This window comes from Crotalus tigris, unplaced genomic scaffold (genome assembly GCF_016545835.1).
Source record: "Crotalus tigris isolate CLP2741 ecotype Arizona unplaced genomic scaffold, ASM1654583v1 scf7180000017754.2947050, whole genome shotgun sequence".
Lineage (NCBI taxonomy): Eukaryota > Metazoa > Chordata > Lepidosauria > Squamata > Viperidae > Crotalus > Crotalus tigris.
The window spans coordinates 2,172,897-2,195,399 of record NW_024096616.1 but is presented as its reverse complement, the minus strand read 5'-3'; the positions used below and the strand labels follow the sequence as shown (position 1 = coordinate 2,195,399).

Genomic DNA, 22,503 nt, shown 5'->3' with positions numbered 1-22,503 from the left:
GTAGCTGGGAGATCATTTTCTCAGACTCACCAGCCAAGATCATAGCCCTGAAAACCCAGTTAAGGAAAAGACACAAATTACATTGTTAATTCATTTTTACAGCCAGGTTTTGCATTTTTTTTCCTCCTCTACAGAACATTGACATCTTCACCTGAGCATCTTGCTAAATAATATATTTGTGGTGTCATGAAAATTTCAGACAGTTCAGTGGATAATCTCCCCTACCAAATGACCCTCTATGGCAGGGGTGTCAAATTCAATTTCACTGAGGGCCGCATCAGCATTGCCCTGGGGGGTTGCCCTGGGGGGGGCGGGTGGGTGCGGCCAGAGTGGGTGCAGCCTATTGGGTGGGCGTGGATGGAGTGGGTGTGGCCTACTGGGTGGGCGTGGCCAGTTCTACATCATTCATGTCAAGGGTGCCTATGGGGGCCTGGGCAGGAGTGGAACAGATCTGAAGGTCTCTGGCAGAAGGGGGTGGGACCGGGGCAAATGCCAAGGCATGGTCCACCAGGGCAAGAGCCAAGTTGGCCACCACAAAATTGTACATTGGCTCCCGGCTGGCCTGGGCCAGGGCCAAGGCAGTGGGGGCCGTTTCCTCACTGTTTCCAGGATGCCTTCATGGGCCACATGAAACCACTTCGTGGGCCGCATCCAGCCCCCAGGCCTTGTGTTTGACATGTCTGCTCTATGGCAGTGGTGGCGAACCTTTGGCACGCATGCCAGAGGTGGCACTCAGAGCCCTCTCTGTTGGCACATGCCACCGCCACCAGCAGCAGGTGCCTCAGGCCACCACTGCCGCCCGGAGCAGGAGCCCTGCCCAGCACAAAGGAGATGAAGCAACCAACTAGCAAGCTCGAGTAGAGGTGGTAGAGCAGAGGCCACCTACCATTGTTGATTGGTGGACTGGAAGAAAAGAGAGGGGGAAGCATTTTACATGCATGCATGCATGCGTGCACGTGGCCATGAGTGCACACGTGCTGCAAATGGGGCGGGGCTAGTGCCTGAGTGATACTAGCTCTGCCCCGTTCTTGGATGGTGCAGCACTTTGTATCTGCACCCCACCGCACGGCCGTTTTTGTGCCTTGCAGCACGGTGGCCCATTTTTGCGCCCCCAGTTTTTGCGTGCCAGAGGTGGCACACAGAGGTGCCTCCCTGCCCCCCCATGAGGGTACCACAATGCTGATGCGGCCCTGGCATTTTGCGATAAATAAGTGGGTTTTGGGTTGCGGTTTGGGCACTCGGTCTCTAAAAGGTTCGCCATCACTGCTCTAAGGCCAGGTAACAAGAAGGGCAGGAGAAGAAATCTGTGCTCATTCCTGCCTTCTTATGTGTCATCTGCTTCTTTCTGGGCTGCTTCTCATCACAAGCCTGTTGCAGCATGTACAATGGAGCCCGGTCTTAAAATAACACAGGCCACTTTATTTCCCATTACAGAATTAGAAGACAGATGCAAGCCTCGTTGACAGATCAGAGCTTCTCCAGAGTTCAATGCTGCTTGAGTTCAGACTCTCCTTTCTTTGCCACGTGAAAGTTGCCATGTCACAGGGAAAAGGGAGGGAAGGAAAAGCCACTTTTGATGTCAGCCACCCCTGTAGTCTCTTAATCCAGCCTAAGGTCTACCTGTCTGCAATTGTATAAAGAATGCCCTTAAAAGGCAGGCTGTGAGACATTGTCTGAGACTGAGGAATGCTCTCAAAGGATGACCAAGTCATCTGGGATAAAATACCTGGGGTAGGTTGAACCATTTGCCTCTAGAGCGTATGTGCGTTTAGTCTTTTGCAATTGTTTCAGGTTGTTTCCAGGATTCACATTTCTGGATGTAAGGTAAAAGACAAGCTTTGAATACTATAGATTTATGTAAAAGAAGGACAGATAGATTTTAAAGGTTTTTAATTCTTTTCTAGGAAATAAAGAAAAGATGGATTTTAGTATCCCTCTGTCAGCTAAAATCAGCCAGTCTTGTCATCGTCATTAGCTGTGTCTGATCCTCAGCCACTCTATGGATCAGCATTCTCCATGCCCCTCAGTCTCACACCGCCTCCTTCAGATCTGCCATGGTCATCTAGTGTCATTCTTTATAGTGCCCAGCAAAGGGTACTAGGGCTGCCCCTTGTCCTTTTTCTGATGATCACTCCCAGCAAGATTTATTATAGAACTTTTTCTTAAAAGATTTTTTTTGTGATATAAATGGAGTTCAAAAATATTTGTTTTCTTTCCCCAATGTCAACGCTGCTAACATAGGATGTTCCCGCTCTGACAACTGATGAAAATCCAGCCATTTTCTCTTCTCCTTTAACATGCTTTTTCTTGCTTTTAGAAATCAGTTGCAGTGGGGGGGGGGGCGGGTTTGGGATGTAAGCTCAGCTAACCATAATAATAACGCTGCTGTGGGAACCCAAGGACAAGCTGATAACAAATTGGCGGGTGGAAGAGCTGAGGAGAAAGCCCGCACTTTAAGCTAATTGCGGAATATGACAGTTTATTGGGGGTGGGAATTGTACTTTATTACTTTGTATCTGGGGGAAGAGAATTTAGTTTTGGGTTCAACTATGTAGTGCCGATACTTTGTTTCCCGAATAAATGTTCTTTAAGGAAGAATTTTGCCTCGAAGTTCTTTTGATGGGTTTCATCTATCGGAATCATGACACATTCTTTCACCCTCTTCCCTACAGAAAATAGTAGCAATGAGCTGGATGCAGGTAATCAGAAACTATAGTGGTGAAGATTTTATTATTTTTTTTATTTTATTTATTATTTTATTTTATTATTTTATATTTTTTTATGAAATTTATTTGCTGCCCATCTCATATCTGGCTCCAAAGATAATAGTTGCATGAACAAAAAAAAAACCCAGCAAAAAAGCAAAAAAACAAACCACACACAGACACCCAACCACACACTCACCCAAAAAATTGCAAAAAAACTCTTGGTGCTCCTCCAAACACCTCCCTCCAAATCTTAATATTCTATATTACATTTTAAGAGTATCCAATATAATCCACATTCAGAATGGTAAAGTGGTTTTTCTCTATGTCAGTGTAATGGTATATGGGAATGACCTTGGGAGACAGGAGGAAGGACTGCAAAGTACACAATGGTGAAACATGAGGTAGCAGAGTCTGCAGAACGAATGGAAGGCGGCAAATATCTCAGAAAGGACTTGGTATCTTTGGTGTAGTGAGAAAGATGCGCTTTCAGACTTGCAAGATTATATTGGTGTAATCTTACAATAAAGGTAAATCCAGCATTTCTATGTATGTTTCTTGGGTGGACTACCTTGTAAGGTTGAAAGTCAATGATTACATGGAACCAAAGGCATGGACTTACAGTATGTTGGACTAATGGGCCACTGTGACTGAAAGGCAGATCATTGAGAATATAACCCATCACTTGGCAGAATTAGGGCTTCCTGACTCTGGGCCAGCTTCTTAGTTTTGCTGATGGACCCTTCTGCATAGGCTGTGTTTTTTTTCAAGCAAAGCAAAGCAAAGGAGAAATTGTTCTCTCGTTTGCTGCAAGGCCTCTCAGAGTTAATGAACATGCCTGACTCCAGCAGGCCCGGTGCCCATTTCAGCACGTGGTTTCAATAAGCAGCCCTGGGAGCAACAATAGCTTGTTATGTGAGGAGCATATGGTTCACTTCAACGCAAGGAGATGGCAGGTGGAACGGGAAGAGAGAGATGCTGAAGGGTGTGGTGTGAGAAGAAGAGAAGAGAGAGAGGGAGAGAGTTCTTTTTCTTTCCTACCCATACATTATATAATCCTATAGAAAAATGCATTATTTTTCATTGCTCTTTAACTTTCAACGGATCCCATTACGGCAGGCCAGAGCCGAAGAACTGGAACCATGAGTCAACTTCAGCTCTTTGAACTAGGACTCAGGGAAGCCCTAGTCAGAGTAGATTATTGCTGAAGCAACAAAAACAGTAAATGACTTGCATATCTACCTGCCAGAAACTCAAGTCGGTGAAGTCAGCATGTGAATTAATTTACTTGAATAAAAATTGTCCCTTTAGACTATAACTCCAATCGCTCATGATCAGAGAGGCATCAGCTAATTTCTAAACAAGCCTATTTATTGTTTTCTTAGACTGCAGTGGTTCCACTGTTACCAAGTATTTACCTGGCCAAGAATGATAATGATCACATAATATCATTTCACATTTTCTGCCCAAACAGGCACTAGTTTTTCCTCCTAATTTTTGATATATTGTTACTTGCTCTAATAATTATCCAATTATTGTTGGATAATCTTATACATCTGATAATTCATTTTTTTAATAGGGTAGGGGGAAAATCTCAGAATCACAGCTAGTGGAGCCTTGAGAGAGAGAGAGAGAGAGAGAGAGAGAGAGAGAGAGAGAGAGAGAGAGAGAGAGAGAGAGAGAGAAAGAGAGAGAAAGAGAGAGAAAGAGAGAGAGAGAGGCTGTACTTCATTGCTGAATTAAAAAGCTGTAAATTGACAAAAAGTGCAGCAGTACAAACTTTGCTGTCCCCATTGTCAATCCTTATTTGCCTTTATTGCTTCCGTTTCAACCCAGTGTAGTCATCTGTCTGCCTTCCTGTAGATCACTTGATATTCCTCCCTTGGTCATGGATGACAAAATCTTGCAGACATTGCACATCTCAGGAATGTCCTTGAATGGACTGGGAAGAAGCAGGGAAAGTATCGTTTCAACCTAAGCGCAACTGAGAAGACTTGAAGCTTGTCTCATTGCCTAGGGAGAAGACAAATACAATGTCATGGGGACACAGCAGAAAAAGATGTTGCCAGGACATGTTTGAGCCCTGGTTAGGGGCAGTATAAATAAGGTCACTTTTTTTTTCTTTGATAGTTATGAGAAAGAGACCAGCATTACTCTGTCTAGGTTGATTGCAATAGCTATTTATCACAGCAGAATTTTTACCTTCATGTCTAAAAATCTAAAGTATGAAAAGTTTGCAACATTGCTTTAGGGTAGTCAATTCTGAGGAAAGCATGATATCTTCCACTTAATAGTTTATAATAGTGGAATGTGCACTCCATGTGCACAGTTTCATCTAGTGCCCAGAATGTAATTTAAGACGTCAAGGGAGGAAGGGGATTTTCAGACAATTGTAAACATTAGTCCCAGAGAATAGCTCTACGTGGCTCTTAAGCATCTTAGTGTCAACATTCTCCTTTCTCGTTGATTTTTTATTTATTTCCATGGTAGGAGGAAAAAGGGATGGGATTGGTGTTCCCCGAAGAAATCAAAAGAGATAAGGCGCATTTGTTTTAATAGAATTTTTCTATGTTTGCTTCAGTTTATAGTGATAAAAGGTTTCTCTGTTAAAATGTTTGCAATTCAAGCCAATATATATCATTTTAAAAAAAAATAACTATTCTCCAATGTTTACAATACAATTCACCAGTGCATATGAAAATGCATGTGTTAATTTTTACAAAACTACAAATACTTAGAAATATACTTTAGAAATATATATCATGTTAGGAAAATTATATCCCAAAATTAGGTACATTAGATAAAACTGCAAACAAAAATACTTGTGTTAAGAGAAATTTTTATTTAAAAAAAAGTCACGGGGCCTGCCACACATTTTTCAAAAAAAAATGGAAAGAACTGACTTCCAACAAGAATTGATGAAATTGACTCACCCACCTGTTCAATTCCATGCTACCACTTGGTGAATAATTTCTACAGAAATAGAAGACACTGTAGAACTCCCTAAGTAGGGTTGATGCACAAATTCAATGCTGGTTTGAAGTCATCCATCTTCCATCTCTGCAGTTTGGTGGGTTGAGTAATTAATGTAATTCCTCTCCAAATTTTCAGTAAAACACTGTGTGCAAAGCAAAAGAGTTAATAAAGATGGTAAAAATGACAGTTAAAGAAAGGGGGTATAAACAATGATGCACTTTTCCCCCCAAGCTGAGGACAATAACCAGCTTTGATAAGGTGACCAACTTTTTTGCAATGAAAAGGAGGACAAAAATAAATTGAAGAAAAAAATATCGTAAATAAAAGAACCATTTTATTCAATGCAACAATAATACAGACAACTTGCATGTGCAAAGTTTGCCAGCCGGGTATTTTGGCGCGCTCAGCAGCAATTCCTACTGGTTTTCGAAAGCCAATAGTGGGAGTAGCACAGCTCATGCAAAAGTTGGAAAAAAAAACATCAAAAAAAGGTGCCAGAATGCCATTCTGAGTGTTCTATGAGAAAAAAAAAAAGCCCTGCAGTTTAGTCTTCAAATATCGAAAAGGAGGACATGTAGGAGGACACTTTTCGAGGGAGGACAGAACTCACAAAAGGAGGACTGTCCTCCCTAAAAGAGGATGGTTGGTCACCTTAGCTTTGATAATATGGGCCCATAATTAAAAAGTGTACAAGGCCAAGATGAAAACTGTATCTGATTTAATTTTAAATATTAATCAGCATTTAATTAAAATAATTAAATGCCATCAGTATGATTACCACCTATTTAATCATTTCCCTTTCTTCGTGGAGAAAATTATTATACAGTGCTAGTTTTTTAAACGACTCTGGAGTCACTTGCAAGGATTTTATAGCTACCTTCGGACTTGAGGGCACAAACTATTCAACCTTACAAACTTGAAGTTATACCATACAAAGGAAAATCTGCTTGCTTATTTTTTTAACATTTGGGACGAAACAATTATTGGTAGGGAAAGCAAATCTCAAAAGCGGTTAATTATTTATTAAATGTATATGTTAATCTTGAATAGGCATACGATAACTTTAGGACTTTGAAGAAATATTCATTTTTATGGTGTTTGGATGGAGCATGGATTTGGATATAAGAGTGTTTATTGACAGCCAGTGTGTTTTGTCAGGATTTAGAAAACTACTCGTCAGATTAACAGTGTAATAAAGTAGAATTAGCTCATTTGGTTGGGATTCTTATTTGCTTTACACCAGGGGTGTCAAACTCACAAGGTCACATGACATGTTGCAACAACTTTTTTGCCATTGCTGGCAATGGGGTGGGCATGGTTTTGCTATGATACATCTGGCCCGTAGGCCGGCAGTTTGACATCCCTGGTGTAAAGCAAATAAGAATCACAATCAGATGAGCTAATTCTATTTTATTGTAAAGCTACATTGACAGAATCCTGCAAGCACATTTCTCCCCACCCCCATTCCCTGTCTTCTTTTTCTGCTGAAGAAACTAGAAAGGGTCTTTTCTGAACCCTTTACTCAGCCCATTATCCAGTTGCAGGCTATGCTGCCTCTTATCTGATCATTTTCTTGGCAGCATCTCTTGGCCCACTCTCCCAGGGTCTTTCTCACATACCATCACACTCCTTAATAGAGTCCTTGGAGAAGCAAGATGCTCTGAGATCTGAGTCTACCCATTAAAATTTGAAATAAAGAAAAAAACTGCATGGGATTACTGTGGTGAAGATTCCAGGGCTGTCAGATTTACGATGAATTAGGTTCTTCTATTTATCACTAGAAAATCTACCATTATGAAGCAACTGAAGGGGCAGAAGCAGCAGCACAGGAAGTGGCCAGCCTCTCCTGCCTACTCACGGTTTCTAACACAAAAACATCAGTTAAGTGAAACAATCAAGCAGCTTATAATTAAGCAGTGCTCAAGAATTGGTTTCCATGTGTTTAATATCTGTCCTACCATAATTAAACCAAATGTTTAACTGAGAGAAAATGAACCACAAAGGCAGCCTTAAGTGATTCATCCAAAGTCAAATCAAGCACTATGTTATTAGCAGAACCAGGGGGAAAAAAAGGAGGGGGGGTTGCCTTGAAGTAGCAGAGCAATGATAAAACCTTCTGAGCAATCCTAGTAATTAGTGGTAGAAATGGAAGTGGACGAAGCAAATATGCAACCAAATGTTTCAGTCTTGCACATTCATGTAGACAGATCCAATCACAGAAACATGCCCTTTTCCACATAATGTGCTTTGGAAGAAGGGTCAAAACAAGATTTTTTTGTTCTGCAGTTTTTTTTTTTCCAATAAAGTCCCTACCTAAATAGGCATTCTTTTCTTGCTTTCTTCAGCCCTGCAAACAGTGGTGAAAAACTAGTCAAAAATCCTGCTTTCTGAAAACAGCCCCTGGAACTGCTTCCCATTCAGCACTGCAAAGCCCTGTGCGTGTCACCCCCACCCACTCCCACTGGACAGGGTATCCTTCTGCTGGCTCCTCTGGAGGTTGCAACTGAGCTGCCACACTTGAGATTGAGGCAATGGTGCACATATGTACTGCTCCCATCCCATCCGGGAAGCTTTCATCAGAAACTGAAATCCCTATGGGAAACCATCCCATGGTTGAACTTCCCCCCCCCCCCCAAGCTGTAAAGTATTTTCACTTCCCAAACTCTGGACTGGCCTCACCCCTGCCTGGGGAGGAATGACATCCTGTTTGTCCTGTTGCTGAAGCAACCAGCTCTTTTTGTTCCTACCTCTTTCTCAAAGCTTACTTCATGGTTTTAGGGTTGTTGTTTTTCCTGACTGCTCATTCCCAGCTCTGGCCTTATTCCTGACAGCCACCTTTAGCTCCGCCTTGACAAAGACTATTTTAAAAAATGAGATGGGGAATCCACCATCTCTCTCTCTCTAAAGCAGCTTATCTGGGAAGGAAAATCCCTGGGCTGGCCCTCTCCTCAACTTCTCCTTAACATTGGGCTGGCTGTCATCACGTCCATCCATCTGCCAGCAACCTATATCTGATCCGTCCTTTTTCTGAAAACAGAGAGAAAGCTTGCACTGAAGGGTAAACAAAATATGCTGCACCAGAGCAAGTCTGAAATAAGCACCACCAATAAATAAGTATACTTATAAGGTTATTCAATCATAACAAATCATGTTTAAGGACTAACACTAGAGGCAATCATAACGTAATTGATACTTACAGGTTACAAAATTGTAGCAGTCAAGGTTTAACTTAGATTAAGGCCACTGGTTTCCATGCCAGCATTAAACCTATTGATAAAACTCTCCATTGAAATGAACTGGAAATAAGCAATGGCTTTTTTTCTGGATCTTGTTTTTCCTTTAATGTTACATAAAAAAATCTGGAAGAGCACAGAACAATGTTCAAGAGTACATAGGAAAAGCCATGGACCATCCTGCTAAAAACTGATTGCATTTGCACCAACAATTTTCCAAAGTGTTCAGAGGCTAAAGGATTCTATTTTGAAGTTCACTACCTGTAAATCAGCACAGCAAGGCTACTCATTTGCATAGTTGGGGGGTGGCAGTCTGCAAAATGGACAGAAACAATTATTGATGGTGTTCAAAATGCAGCATATTTTGTGTTGCTGGCAGAATAAGTACTTTTGTTTCTGGCACAGTTTGAAGAGGCCCCATGGGCAAGATTAGAGAAAACTGGCTGGATCAGAGGCAAGATTTACAGGTCTTGGACAAAGAATAGGTATTCAAATGACTTAACAATACTTGGTTATATAAGAACTAACGCCTGCCTTTAATTAGGTTCAATATTGCATAGAATCATTGCTTACCAGACTACTGCCATCCAAATATTTATTTCCAGGCAGCTTTCTGGGGCTTCCTTTGTCTTGTATCCTAAATGGAGCAACAAATCCCAAAGTTTTGCCATACCAGATCAGAAAAGGGAGGGAAGGAGGGAGAGAGGGAGAGGGAGAGAGAGAGAGAGAGAGAGAGAGAGAGAGAGAGAGAGAGAGAGAGAGAGAGAGAGAGAGAGAGAGAGAGAGAGCGCGTCCACTGTGTCTTCCTCCAACTGGTTCTAAGTGAAGCCTAAGTTTGAAGTCAACTCTTCCTGACAGTCTACCCATTCTTTCTAAACAATGAGATGCTTTCTGTTGCTTCTTGATAACTTTTAGGAAAGGTTTCTTAGTTTAAAAGCCTACCTTTTGCATTGAAAACAGATGCTGGTGAGAATTGATATGAGCCTCATTCCCCCTATGAAATCTCTCATGTCATTGTGCTTTCAGTGTGTGCCTTCTTTTATTGTTTTGTATTTATATTCCTCTGCCAAGGAAGAAACTTCTGCATAAAATAATCCTTCAAATAACAAAACCATGGGTCCATAAAGGCTTAGAATGCCTGGTATTTGAGAGAATATCAACAACAATAACTGCTTAGAAGAGGAGCCTATTGTCTTCATTCCACATATGATGAGGAATGAAAAAAGATCACATCCATGCTGCAGCCCTAGAGGGGTTTGGGTTTTTTTTTTTTCCCTTTTCTTTCTAAAACAGAACTTTTCTTCTTGTAGCTGAAGAGCAAGAATGGAAGAAAATGCTGTTTTTGCTACATATGGCAATGAAATGTCTCCTTAGCCTCCACAATGTGGCCACTTTTATGTACGGTATATTAGGCCAACTTTCAGTAATATGATGCCTTCCAGATGTATTGGAACTACAACCTTCAATATGTCCAACCAGCATTATTCCATAAACATCTGGAGGTTACCTGCTGAGGGGATTGTGTAGATTTTAATGGTGCTCCAGAAATTTCAATGATTTTATATTGTATGCCGCTCAGAGTCACGTCTCTGAGATGCCCAGCCATATTAATTAGTTAATTAATTAAAATAGAAACTAGTAACCATAATGAGCACTGCAACTAAGATACATCAGGAAATCTATTACTTAAAGGTGGGTATGCTAATATTCTCACCCTGCACAAGCTGCCACTGAATCATGGCAACCTAAACTGTAGACTTTGTAAGGAAAATAAGAGAATTTAGCAAAGCTTTCAACATAAAGAAGGTATAGGTGTTAACTGGAAATAGAATATGACTCAAGTACTTCTCAGGCTCATAAAATAGGATGTCTTTCCCATACGTGGACTATCAATATTGTAACCATCTGTAAATATTTGGGGACAATTGGGCTGGCTGTCAGTTTCCCCTTCAATTTCCATTTCCTGAGTTCTTACTGGAATTATGCTGGCTGCCGATTCGTCATTTTCTTCTATTCCAGCTGTGGTCTGTATGCTTCAGACCACAGAACTCACACAAGCCAGCCAGGAAGAAGGTCTGGGAAGGAGTTAGCAGAGAAAGAACAGGAATAGTAACTGGAGTAGATGTGGATGTTGCACAAGCCTGGATGAAATTCTTGTGATTTTACTCAGAGGAAAACATAGTCAGGCACACTTCTGGAATAGCAAGAGTCCAATTCTGCTTCATAGCCCTTCGCGGGAGTACATTAACACTTCTCTATTATGTATTTTTGCATTTTTGTATACAATCCATTTTCCAGTAAGAGATAAAAATTCTATTTATTCTGGTTTATATACTCAAACAACCATGCCACCAGCCTAATTAAAAAGTAGCGTGTTCCTGGAACTTGCCTATCCCAGCATGGCCTTGCCAAGTTTTCTGGCTGCTTGGCCAGTTTCATTTTCTCCCTGTCTCAGTTTTAACAAATGGCTTCCACACAAAACCACAAATGCTGCAGATATTTACAGTATGCATTCATTCACTGCTCCCCTATTTTCCATCAATGCATGAAGTCCCCCCATTTGATTATCTTTCAGGCAGGTGTGAGGGAAAAGTAAATCTGAATCCAAATATCTTCTCTTTCCAACCTACCTCATGAAAGAACGTACCACAGGCTCTATTTCCAGTAGTATCTGCAACCAGGAGGAACTGGGCAGAAGTTACATTAAACAGAAACTTCTCTTTAAGAAACCAGCTTATAACAAATCTTTATTTTGAGTCAAACTTCATACACCACATAGTTTGCTTTACTGTGGCTTATTAAAGGAACCACAGCTGTTTATATTCACACAATAACATAATTAGCCCAAACAAACCACATTATAACTTAGTGCGCTGCACAAACTAGGCCTATGTATCTCTCCTGTCTCTCTACCTCTTTATGCTGTGCTGTTTCATTCTAATGAAAGTTTCCCTAAAACTCTCTTCACTTAGAGCAGGGGGTGTCAAACTGCCGGCCCACAGGCCAGTTGCATCATATGGAGGCCACGTCCACCCCAGCTCTAGCAATGCAAAAAAAGCCACAATACGTTGCCATACGTCACATGATGCGGTAAGTTTGACACCCGTGACTTACATGTTTTCCACCTTCAGATAGAATCCTGGTACTCATAAATCTGTGATGATACATGACATCATAAAAGGGCTGACAGTTGTGCATCTTTTTGACATAACACTGCACCATGCCAGGGAGATGACATGGCAAGGCAAAAAAGTCACTTCAGAACTAGAAATATATTGGTGCCTGGTACTGGAAGGGGCTCTCTTCTTTTCTTAAAAGAGATTTCTGGCTGGCTTCCACACACCCACCCACCCACACACCCAAGATCCTGGGATCCTATCATAGCAATATGTTAGGATGATTAGGAAAACAAGCTCAAAGGCATAATTGCTGAATTAGGTATTTGGAAAGCAACAGAAGTTTGCAATGATGGTGGATGCGGAACCACTAGGAAAAGCTATCAATATGTTGCATTCCATTGGTGGGGAGGGAGTAGGAGGATATGCTGACAAACAGAATTGGGATTTCATTACACTGGTGGGTTTTCACACACACACACACACACACACACACACACACACACACACACACACGGATACTGGTGCTAGAAGACTAGGACCAGCTAATAGTTTTTAGGACAGAAAGGACAAATGCCAAATGGTTGGGGTTTCACTGCAAATTCCAGTGTCTGTGTGTGAGTGTGTGCATGTGCATGCCCAGATGTGTACACACATGCACACCTTCACGTCACTCTTGATTCCTGGTGACTCCCTGAACAATTTTCTGCAGTTTGCATGGCAAGATTTTGGAAGTGGTTTGCCACTGCCCGCTTCCTAAGGGTGAAGGAGAGTGACTGGCTCAAAGTCATCTCGCTGACTTTAGGCCTAAGGTGGATCTGGAACTCACAGTCTCTTGGTTTCTAGCCTGATGTCTTAATCATAGCAGACAGTGTCCTGTGAATTCCATAGCATTATAAATGTATATGATAGTTATTCTCGCTATATCCTGATTTGTGTATGTTCTCAGATGACATGAAAGTATTTTTTAAACTGGAGTCAGATGATCGGGAGATGGAGATTCAAATGCAAGGGTAAATTTAATACAGTATTGGGAAACCAAATGTATATGCATTTTAACCTGCTTATAAAGATGGCTTTTGTTTGGGGGAATTTTTAAGTAGCCTATAAAAGGAACCAGCCTGCTCTTTCATAGATTAAGAAATGGGTGAATAGATGCCATGTCAGATGTCCTTATTTACATTTACCTGATCAAATATAAATGAGCAATATTTCTTGGTTATGACTGAAAGCCAATGTGACATTTGGGGTGTTCTGTGTGCAATAGTGTATAATGAAGTGCATACATTTCTCTTGAGTTCACTGCAGCCTACACAGAGATCCATGTTTTTATAGGGCCTTAATCTTCAAAGCAAGAAACATCTCACAAGAGAACTTCTGACTTGAGTCAGGGCTGGTTTCTCATAAGACAGAGTGAGGTGACTGCCTTACGCAGCAGACTTTGAGTGTTATGAGACTGCAGCAAGTTGTGGAGTTGTTTACTCTGTTACTGTGGTATTTTTACAATGAAGAATGGAAAGGGGTTCTTGTAGAATATCGTGTCCATTGCTCCAAAATCATCTGGCTAGTTTTGAGTACTGTATACCTTGATTTAGTTGAGTAAAAGACAGAAATTGTTGCTTTGTTCAACACATGATGTCTTGGATTGGCCCTGGCTCAAACTGAGCAATCCCAAAGTCCATGACAGATGGAGAAAAGACCAGGACAATTGTTTTCAGCCTGGGAATGGAACCTGCAAAATAAACACAGTCTTGTGACCAAGAAATTAAACATGCGATAGACCAACTGAAGCTCCAGCAAGCTTTAGAGGCAGATTCCACACATTGCTCCCAAGTTGACCCAGGGTGGCTTGAAAAGAGTGAGCTTAAACTGAGAAAAATGCCAAGAATAACACACTAGGTTTCAAAGTTGGGTGGGGGGGAAGAATGGGATCCCTGTGGTCCAGAAAAACCTTTAAAACTTTCCATCAATCCTGTTTTTGTATGTATGTAGGGTCTTGTCCTATTATTCTGGATTAATTCACATGGCCCCACTTGAGTCCTTTCACCTAGTAGAAGCTTTCCCTTAGAGCCACCGTGTTTATATAGCTAACCTTCCAAAGAAAATACAGTCCCTATGCATAGATCTCATATATGATGGAAAACTGTTCTATGTGGAATGTTTATTTTTCCTTGCACCTCTACTCTGTGGTGTTCTCAGCCAGAGAATAGCCATTTCTTTGACTCCATTAATGCCAGATGTCTCCTTCCCTTCTGTCCAGCCCTGTGTTTAGCACACAAGGCCCTTCTGTTGCAGGGAGGCAAAAGGTTTGCCAAAGTGAACACAAATCTGTCCTTCGGCTCCCATTGGCCTCCCAAAGGCACTATTTGATATCCATTTCCTTTCTAGGATCAGGAAATGTTTGTATAATCCTCCCATTTTCTCCTCTGATCCCAACCAAATGCAAAGAGACAGTCCAATAAGGCAAAGCAAGTAGGAAAGCTGGTCCCTGCACAACTATTCATCTAAGTCTGTCACCTGAAGAACAGGACCAGCCAGGACAGCGGTAAAAAAAAGTCATCCTTGTAAATGAAAAGCACTTAAAAGAAGTGTCACTTAACAACCGTAGCAAAAAAAGTCATAAAATTGGGTGCATCTCATTTAGCAACTGCCTTGCTTAGCAACGGAAATTCAGTTGTGGTCATAAGATTGAGGACTAACTATATAAGCAGGACAAAGACTTTATTCAGAAGTTGCATCTAAAGCATCTTACAGGGAAAAAAAATAGCGCTTATATTGGAGTAATGGAAACTTTTAATTTCTGAGTCATTGCTGTTCCGGTATGGTTTTCAGATACAAGTGTTACTCTGGTATGCATATCAGTGGCAAGGTTATTTCTTCTCTGTTGGTTACATAAACTAGTTCTTCAGTTCCACATATAAGTGTTGCAATTGTGAAGAAATTGACAAGCGTGAGAGTTGACATATGATTTAGCATCTGTCTTTATTTCATGAATTAATTAATGTAGATACCACTGTTGAAAGAAAAGTCTTCATCGTGGTTCAGTCCAAGCTGGGAATAAACATGGCGACTGCTTTAGGAAGAAGGTTGCAGTTTATTGAAGAGGAGAGCCAGACAGAAAGATGGCCCTGGCAGAAAAGAGAGGGAGCACATGCAGGGAGTAGATTTTTATACCCTCTGGAGCCTTTTGTTTGGAGAGTTGTTCCTGTGGCATGAACTTTGACCTGAGTCTGAGTGTGCCCTTTGATATCTCTGTGTTAATCCTATTATGTCCTGTCTTAGAGTTTGGGTGGGGTATGTAGATGTTAGGAGTCTTTGTCTTCTCGATCTTGTAGCTGAGACTTCCATCTGCATTTCTACAGAGCTGGTTTCTTCTTGGGAGAGGGAGACCTGGGGCAATTAAGAAAAACTGGGCATGCTTTTCTGCTTCTTTAAGATCGTTTGAGGAAATATATTTTCCTGCCCTTTTTAATATTTCCTTCTCTGGGGGGCTGACTTCCCACACCACTCAGTCAGGTTTGAGCACTGGTGACTGTAGGGGCAAATGCTTGGCACATTGAGCTGGTTGCAATAACAGCCCTTCGCGCTTCAGAGGTATTAGAGTAATTCCTTTGGTCTCATCTACCCACTTAATCCCCTTTTTCTACTTCTCTCATCCTGGCCAAGCATAGAGTTTTTTTTCTTTTTTTTTACTGCATCATTTGCTCACCTCACCTCTCAAAATGATCATTGTCTAATTGGGATGAGATATGGAATGAAAAAAAATTAGTTTTACTTTAAAAAAACATTAATAGTCCTTAATGTTGATTATGCTTGCTAGGGAGGAAAGGAGAGGTTTCTTTTTCTATTTTTATCTTTTTTTCTGCCCTTTTTTTTCCATGAATGTATTTATTCCGTAGCTTTACTTGTGTATTATAATCTTTAATAAAATTGTTAGGGGAAAAAAAATCATTGTCTAAAGTCAGAATTTATTGAGCCCATTGCTGATTAGTTGATCCTTGCTATGGTTCATAGTAAGTTTAATAACATGGAGCCATAATTTAATGCTCTCTATCTTATTTCTCTTGTTTTCTACGCAGTGTCCAAATTCCATAGCCATATTTTAGTAAGGAAATATCACTGCTTTAATTGCTGTAATCTTTGTTGCTGCTGAACTGCTCTTGTCTTTGTTATCTTGTCCAAATTTGGCATTGCCTTCTTCCCTAGGATTAACATTAACACGGACACAGATATTTCACTTGCCATTTTTACTTTCATAATGAGTGTTATATTTTCCTCTACTTTGTCAGTGGCTATCTTCTGTTTATTTGCAATTATGAGTGTATTGTCCTCTAAGTTTGATTCTAGTTGCCTCTATTCCAATCCTGCCATTTTAATAATAGTTTTCTATTATAAATTAAGCAAATATGGGGGCAATATGTATCCTAGAGTCATTCCCTTCCCCTTATCTGAATGTTTTTCTCCAAATTCAGGCAGACGTTGCTCAGAAGAATAACCTTGTGGCGATAAAACTATTAACAATACACTGAAAGTATTAATAATACATCCATATTCTGGCATGATTTATGCTATCAAAGACCTTACCATTGTCAATGAAGATGGATCTCCTTTTTGTATTTATTCTGGTCCATCTTATGTTAATTACCTGATCTTGTGTTTCTCTGCCTTTTCTGAAATCACTATGTTCAATTAGATTTTATCTCTCCATCTGTTTATTGTTCTATTCATTGTAAAATTTTAAAGAGACCACTGTTCTTTTAGGATGCTCCCCTCCAAAACAAATAGGCACACCTTGCCTCCAGAAGTTGTGAATGCTCCAACACTGGAAGTTTTTAAGAAGAGATTGGACAATGATTTGTCTGAAATGGTATAAGTTTTCTTGCCTGAGCAGGGGGTTGGACTAGAAAACCTCTAAGGTCCCTTCCAGTTCTGTTATTCCATTCCATTCCATTCTATTCTATTCTATTCTATTCTATTCTATTTTTAAATAGAATCTTGTGAATCATATCTTGCTTCCTTTCCATTCATGCTGCCATTTCATTTTTTTAAAGGAGGAGGAGGAGGAGGAGGAGGAGGAGGAGAAGAAGAAGAAGAAGAAGAAGAAGAAGAAGAAGAAGAAGAAGAAGAAGAAGAAGAAGAAGAAGAAGAAGAAGAAGAAGAAGAAGAATAAGAAGAAGAAGAAGAAGAAGACGAAGAAGAAGAAGAAGAAGAAGAAGAAGAAGAAGAAGAAGAAGAAGAAGAAGAAGAAGAAGAAGAATCTCATAAACTAGTGGTTTTCAAACCATGTTCCAAGGGAGCCTGATGTTCTTCCAAGACAGCAACAATTGCACACAATCTGTCTTGGGATTTGTGAGGAAGAGAACGCATGTGTACTGGGCATATGGTCAAGTGAATTTACTGCCATTATAGGATGATGACAAGGATCCAGAGTTTGGCTAGTGCTTTGCCTTGACTTAAACCCCTTATAGTTTAAAACCCAAGAATTCCTCTTGTATTGCAGATGTGGAAGAGTCCTTTGAGAAGCAAGTTCCAATAAAAGAGAGTTTTCTGAAAGAAAGGCTTCAAAAACATGCCTTTCCTTAGTAAGCTCCCTGCCTTACTAATCAAGACTTCATCTTTCTCCTTTTTTGGATAAAAACGATGAGAGAAAAGAAGTAGTGGGAAAACATGTGAGAGGCATAATTAGGAAATGATAAAGCAGCATTCCATAAATTAAGCAAGAGGATTGCACAACAAAAATCTTGTCTCAAAGCAGATTTCGTGTGTGACTTTCCTAGAGTCAAAAGCAAGAGATAGCATGTAATTGATTGCTATGGTTTAAGATAAACAACACCATCTACATGAAAAGTGAAGAAAAACAATGAAATAACCTACATCCATTTTTGGGGGAGGAACATTAGATGTTCGTGGCTGGCATTATTGAGTTGGCCTTCTCTGGGTGAGTTAGACATTCTCCCAAATTAAACGGCCACAGGTCTAACATATCTGGTATCTGGTTGGGAAAAATATTATAGTTTCACATACAGTTAGCACAACTTAGTTCTAGAGGTACTTGCAAAAAATGGTCTCTTAGATACTCAGGCTTCAGCTACATGGGATTTTATAGGTGATGACCAGCATCTTGAATTGCACACGGAAACGTACGCCAGCCAATGAAGTTCTTACAGCAGGAGTGTAATTTTTCAGTAGCTCGCTATCAGATACACACATAGGATTTTAAATCAATTCTTGTTCATAACAATAAGTTTCAGAGATCCAATTTGCAAAGTGCACACAGCAAAGCTCACCTTTGTTAAACTTTTGGGAATTTAGCATGTAATAGCCCTGGGCAGATGAGTCGACACTACAACCTAGAAAACATGTGTCACCTACATAGGAATGATGACAGAAATGTCAACTGAATGGTATTAGCAACAAGCCGGGGCAGTCTCTACTTCTTTCTCCTTAGTTGGGTGTGAGACAGTCAAAAGGCCATGTTCTGGATGGCTGATTCTCTTCCGGTTGGAAAGCACCACACATTGCTATTGTTCTAGCTACTGGCCCTGAGCCGGCAACATTTTGCTAGTCTGTGGATTTTCCACAGAGGCAAAAATTGTTGTTGGCAACAACTTGGAATAAATTAGCTCTTACATTTTCAAAGCTACTTGGCCCATCCCACTTCTAGAGAACTGCAAAACAGTCTTGCCTTTTGTGTTAGAGTAACTTTGTGCATCTTTCCAACACAGACAAGCAGTCATTGAGTAGACTCCCCACCCAAAGAAGCTGATTGATTGCATGCTTATTAAAGCCATCTAAAATACTGTATATGAAATAAAATAATAAACTAAAAGTGGTACTGGGGGAAATAAAGCAAAGGTCAAACTTTGCATTTCATCGAACATTTCTAAAATAAATTTCTTTTTTCAAACCTGAAGGGAGATCATTTGGATTGGAAAGGAGTCACACCTTTGCTCTCTATATATGTCTTACAGGTAGGGAAAACCCTGACTGCCATCTAGAAATGACCTGGTTTTGGCAACACATATATGGTATAGCTTGCTGATTTGAAATGCCAGCAGGTATGTGGTGAACTAGATGTAGGGTTTATCTATATGTTATATTGAAACATAAAACTTAAAATCGTAATATAAATTGTGTTTGAAGTGGAATAGCTGAGCATAATAGTACCAGTCCAATACTATTAGTCCACAGTTTCCTACTGGAAGTAACTGCACAAAACCAAACCCTTATTAAGGCCTTCTATATCTGGATTGCAAAACTTTAGATGTACATTAGATGGCAGCAAAAGACAAGAGGGTTCTGACAGTGTTTGATGCCCTCTAGAATTGGTTTGTCTAGTCATGTTATCTATCAGAATGACTCTATCCCCAATTTAAATGTGTTTCAAATGTAAGATTATGAAAGCAAAATCTGCATGAGGGTGATGAGATGGAAAACTATATGATATTTTTCTAGCTTCCTTATTTGAGCCATTCATTTCAGATATAATTACTATTTGCTTGCTTGTTTGCTTGCTTGCTTGCTCGCTTAGTGAAATTCACTTAACTTCCTTTTCCAAGATCAGAACGCAACATTAATTGTATTTTCTGGGGATGTGAGATTACTTTTTATTCTCTATCTGCAGCAAGATAGGAAAACTACCATTCCATCCTGATCCTCTTTTTTCTCCCCTCTTTAGACTCCATGAAGCTTTAACTAAACCGAACTTCATCTTTCACACAGACAGGTTAAAATAAACCTCTTTAGGACCCAGTCTGGTATTCATTAGGCTCATTCTTAATTTCCTCAAGCATTTTCCATCAGCTGCAGTCTGTTGGGGGGTGAAGTGGAAAGTCAAGCTCACTTCTATCGTTTTCATCTAAAGAAGACCTTCATTTGAATGTGACATCATAACATTCCGCAGTCCTCTGGTTCAGTTTACATTCTGGTGGCCTTTTAGGTCACATCACAAGGGAATCTATACAACCCCTGGTGCCTGGTGGAAAGCTTATCAGCTGGTGCACAAAGAGGGGCAGACAAAAGTTCCTTTGCAGTCAATTCTTTAATAAGGCATACTACCAGACACGTCAGCTCTCAATTCTTTCTATCTATCTATCTATCTATCTATCTATCTATCTATCTATCTATCTATCTATCTATCTATCTATCTATCTATCTATCTCTATCTCTATATCTGTCTGTCATCTATCGATTTATCTATCATCATCTCTTTCTTTTTTCCCATTTTCTCTTTTCTTTTCTTTTCTCTCTTCCCGGTTTATCATCACTTGGCCCGTCAACAAAGTTGAGACCAAATATGGAACCCCGATGTCTTGTATGCTTAGCTCGGATCCACACTTTCTCCTTTGCTTTCTCCCCAGTTTGTGCCACCCACACTTCTTAAGCCAAGGAACAATGAAGTTAACCACTCACAGTTCATTGCAAATGCACCCTCCTTTTATGTCTGAATGCTGGTTTTGGTCTGAAGTCACCTTGAGCCCTTGTGAGCAGCACTGTCTTCCAAACTAGTGACAGATCCACTTCTGCCTGGCTAGCACACCTGGCACATTCCCTGCCCTCTTGTTCCTTCCTTATTACAAAGTATTGGTGGCCTTACAGATGATCAAAGAAGCAACCTACTCTCTGTGCTTTGATCATTGTTGCATCTGAACAACAATGATACAATTAGGGGAAAAAGAAAGGGCTTGCATTGGTGTCAAAGAAGTGTACCTGGGAAGAGAACGTGAAGCCATGCAACATATAGGAAAGCAAAGGAAAGCTATGAGGGAAAGGGAGGAAGGATCAATCTCCCTAAGGGAATTGGCAGGCCCTGGGAGACCAGCCCACACAAGGCCATGCCAGCGATGCCCACTTTCTCTACACAGATGAAGACAAGAACAACAATTCAGGACCTATGGTGGTTGTAGTCTGGATTGAGCACCAGTACCATTATCAAACCATTATAATCCAGATTGGATATTTTTGATATCAGCTTCTGGAACACAAGAGCCATGCAGGAGTAGCACAGGAAACAAGTGTAGGAGACAAGCAGATAAGCATTGTAGCAAAGCCATATCCTTGCTTCATATCTTGGGTGCATATATCTACACATATTAAGGGATATCTCTAAACATGTGTTCCTTGATACTGTTTTGTCTGATGTTCTGGGCAAACTTTATTAAAAGCTCCTCCCATGTTCTGAATCGATGTGAGACCTGTGACCTTCCCAGGGAAGAGAAAACAGCACAAAGACCCCTAAGAAACCAGTCCATTCCCTCTTCTCTCCTTTGGAGGAAAGCTTGTTAAGAAATCGTGTTATTTTTCTCCAACTTCCCTTCACCCCGTCCCAATTCCATAACAAATATAGCAATGGGAAGGAGTGAGAGGAAATATGATTTCCATAGTTATGAAGACTATGTTGGCAGCATTCCTCTCTAATCAGAAACTGGTTCCGGTACCTCAGACATCCGTCACGAAAAGGAGACAGCTCTGACCAGAGTTAATTGGAGGTATTTCTAATCTCCAGCCATCTCTCACAGATCCTGAAGCAACGGATATGAAAAGAGTCTAGAAGGACCCGAAGGGTTTTGTGCAAAGCATCCCGGTGATTAAATTAAACTGGGAGGGGAGCCAGCAGGAGTTTCCTTGTACCTCTGGGCTCCGGCAGTCCAGGGTGAACATGGCAGACTTTGGATAGCTGCAAAAATGCCATGCAAAAAAAGGATCCTGGCTCGAATTAAGTCATCATAGACTGTAAAGGTTATCTTTGAAGGCACAGTCCCTTCGGTGCTATAAACCCCTGTCAAGGGCCATTCATCGGAATGGGAAGAATCCAAGTCTAGAATTTTTGGGAAGCAGCCATGAGAGTTAAACGAGTGCAAAGCCAGTCCTTGTTTTCCATATAAACAGGAACGAATGTGGGGATGGGTGGGGTGAAGGCAATTTTTGATTTTGGAAGGGAAGTGTATTTTCAAGTGCCCCATCTGCAGCCTGCAGTGGGTCAAGGCAGAAACAGATGTAATGCATTCCTGCTACCCATGAGGATTAGCTCTCTGGTCGTGGAAAAATAAAAACAACCCAGAAACTAGTAGAGCTGTTGTTGCTCGCAGCCGTCAGAATGTTTCATTATTGCTTTTGCTCTTTGAAATACTATGCTTTTGGCTCTATTATGAGTTTTCATTATGATTTAAACTATATTCTTCAGAGGCTAAAATGAAGCCCTGAAAGCAAAAGATAATATAAAAAAGTAAGGATGCTATGCGTGCCTGCATATATGCAGGGCTTATGATAGTGTCCCCAACTATGCTCTTTTTTAAGAAATTTTCTGGTTGCTTAAAATCCATTATTCTTGTCGACAATACTTTTTCCCCCTCCAGTGGTGCAGCTAGGTAATATTAGACCCTGAACTTCATCTCTATTGCCATAATTGTATCGCCCACAGTTCACCTTTCCTCCTACCAGCCCCCACAATGAACATGCTATGTTCTATCAGGG

At 40.7% G+C, this 22,503-nt stretch overlaps 1 protein-coding gene across 4 annotated transcripts in view; it reads right to left on the bottom strand.

Annotated features, from left to right (window-relative positions):
• Nucleotides 1–4,367: 4,367 nt before the first annotated feature.
• NDST1 (N-deacetylase and N-sulfotransferase 1) overlaps nt 4,368–22,503 on the bottom strand; it is a 73,927-nt gene continuing 55,791 nt past the window's right edge. For 2 of the 4 annotated variants that reach the window (XR_005556413.1, XR_005556414.1), the window contains 2 exons: nt 5,643–5,823; nt 4,369–4,718 (listed from right to left, as the gene is read on the bottom strand). The gene's annotated coding sequence lies outside the window, so the exon portion shown is untranslated. Of the gene's footprint in view, nt 4,719–5,642; nt 5,824–13,615; nt 13,763–22,503 lie in introns of those variants that run through there. The other 2 variants (XR_005556411.1, XR_005556412.1) reach the window with 2 other exon arrangements.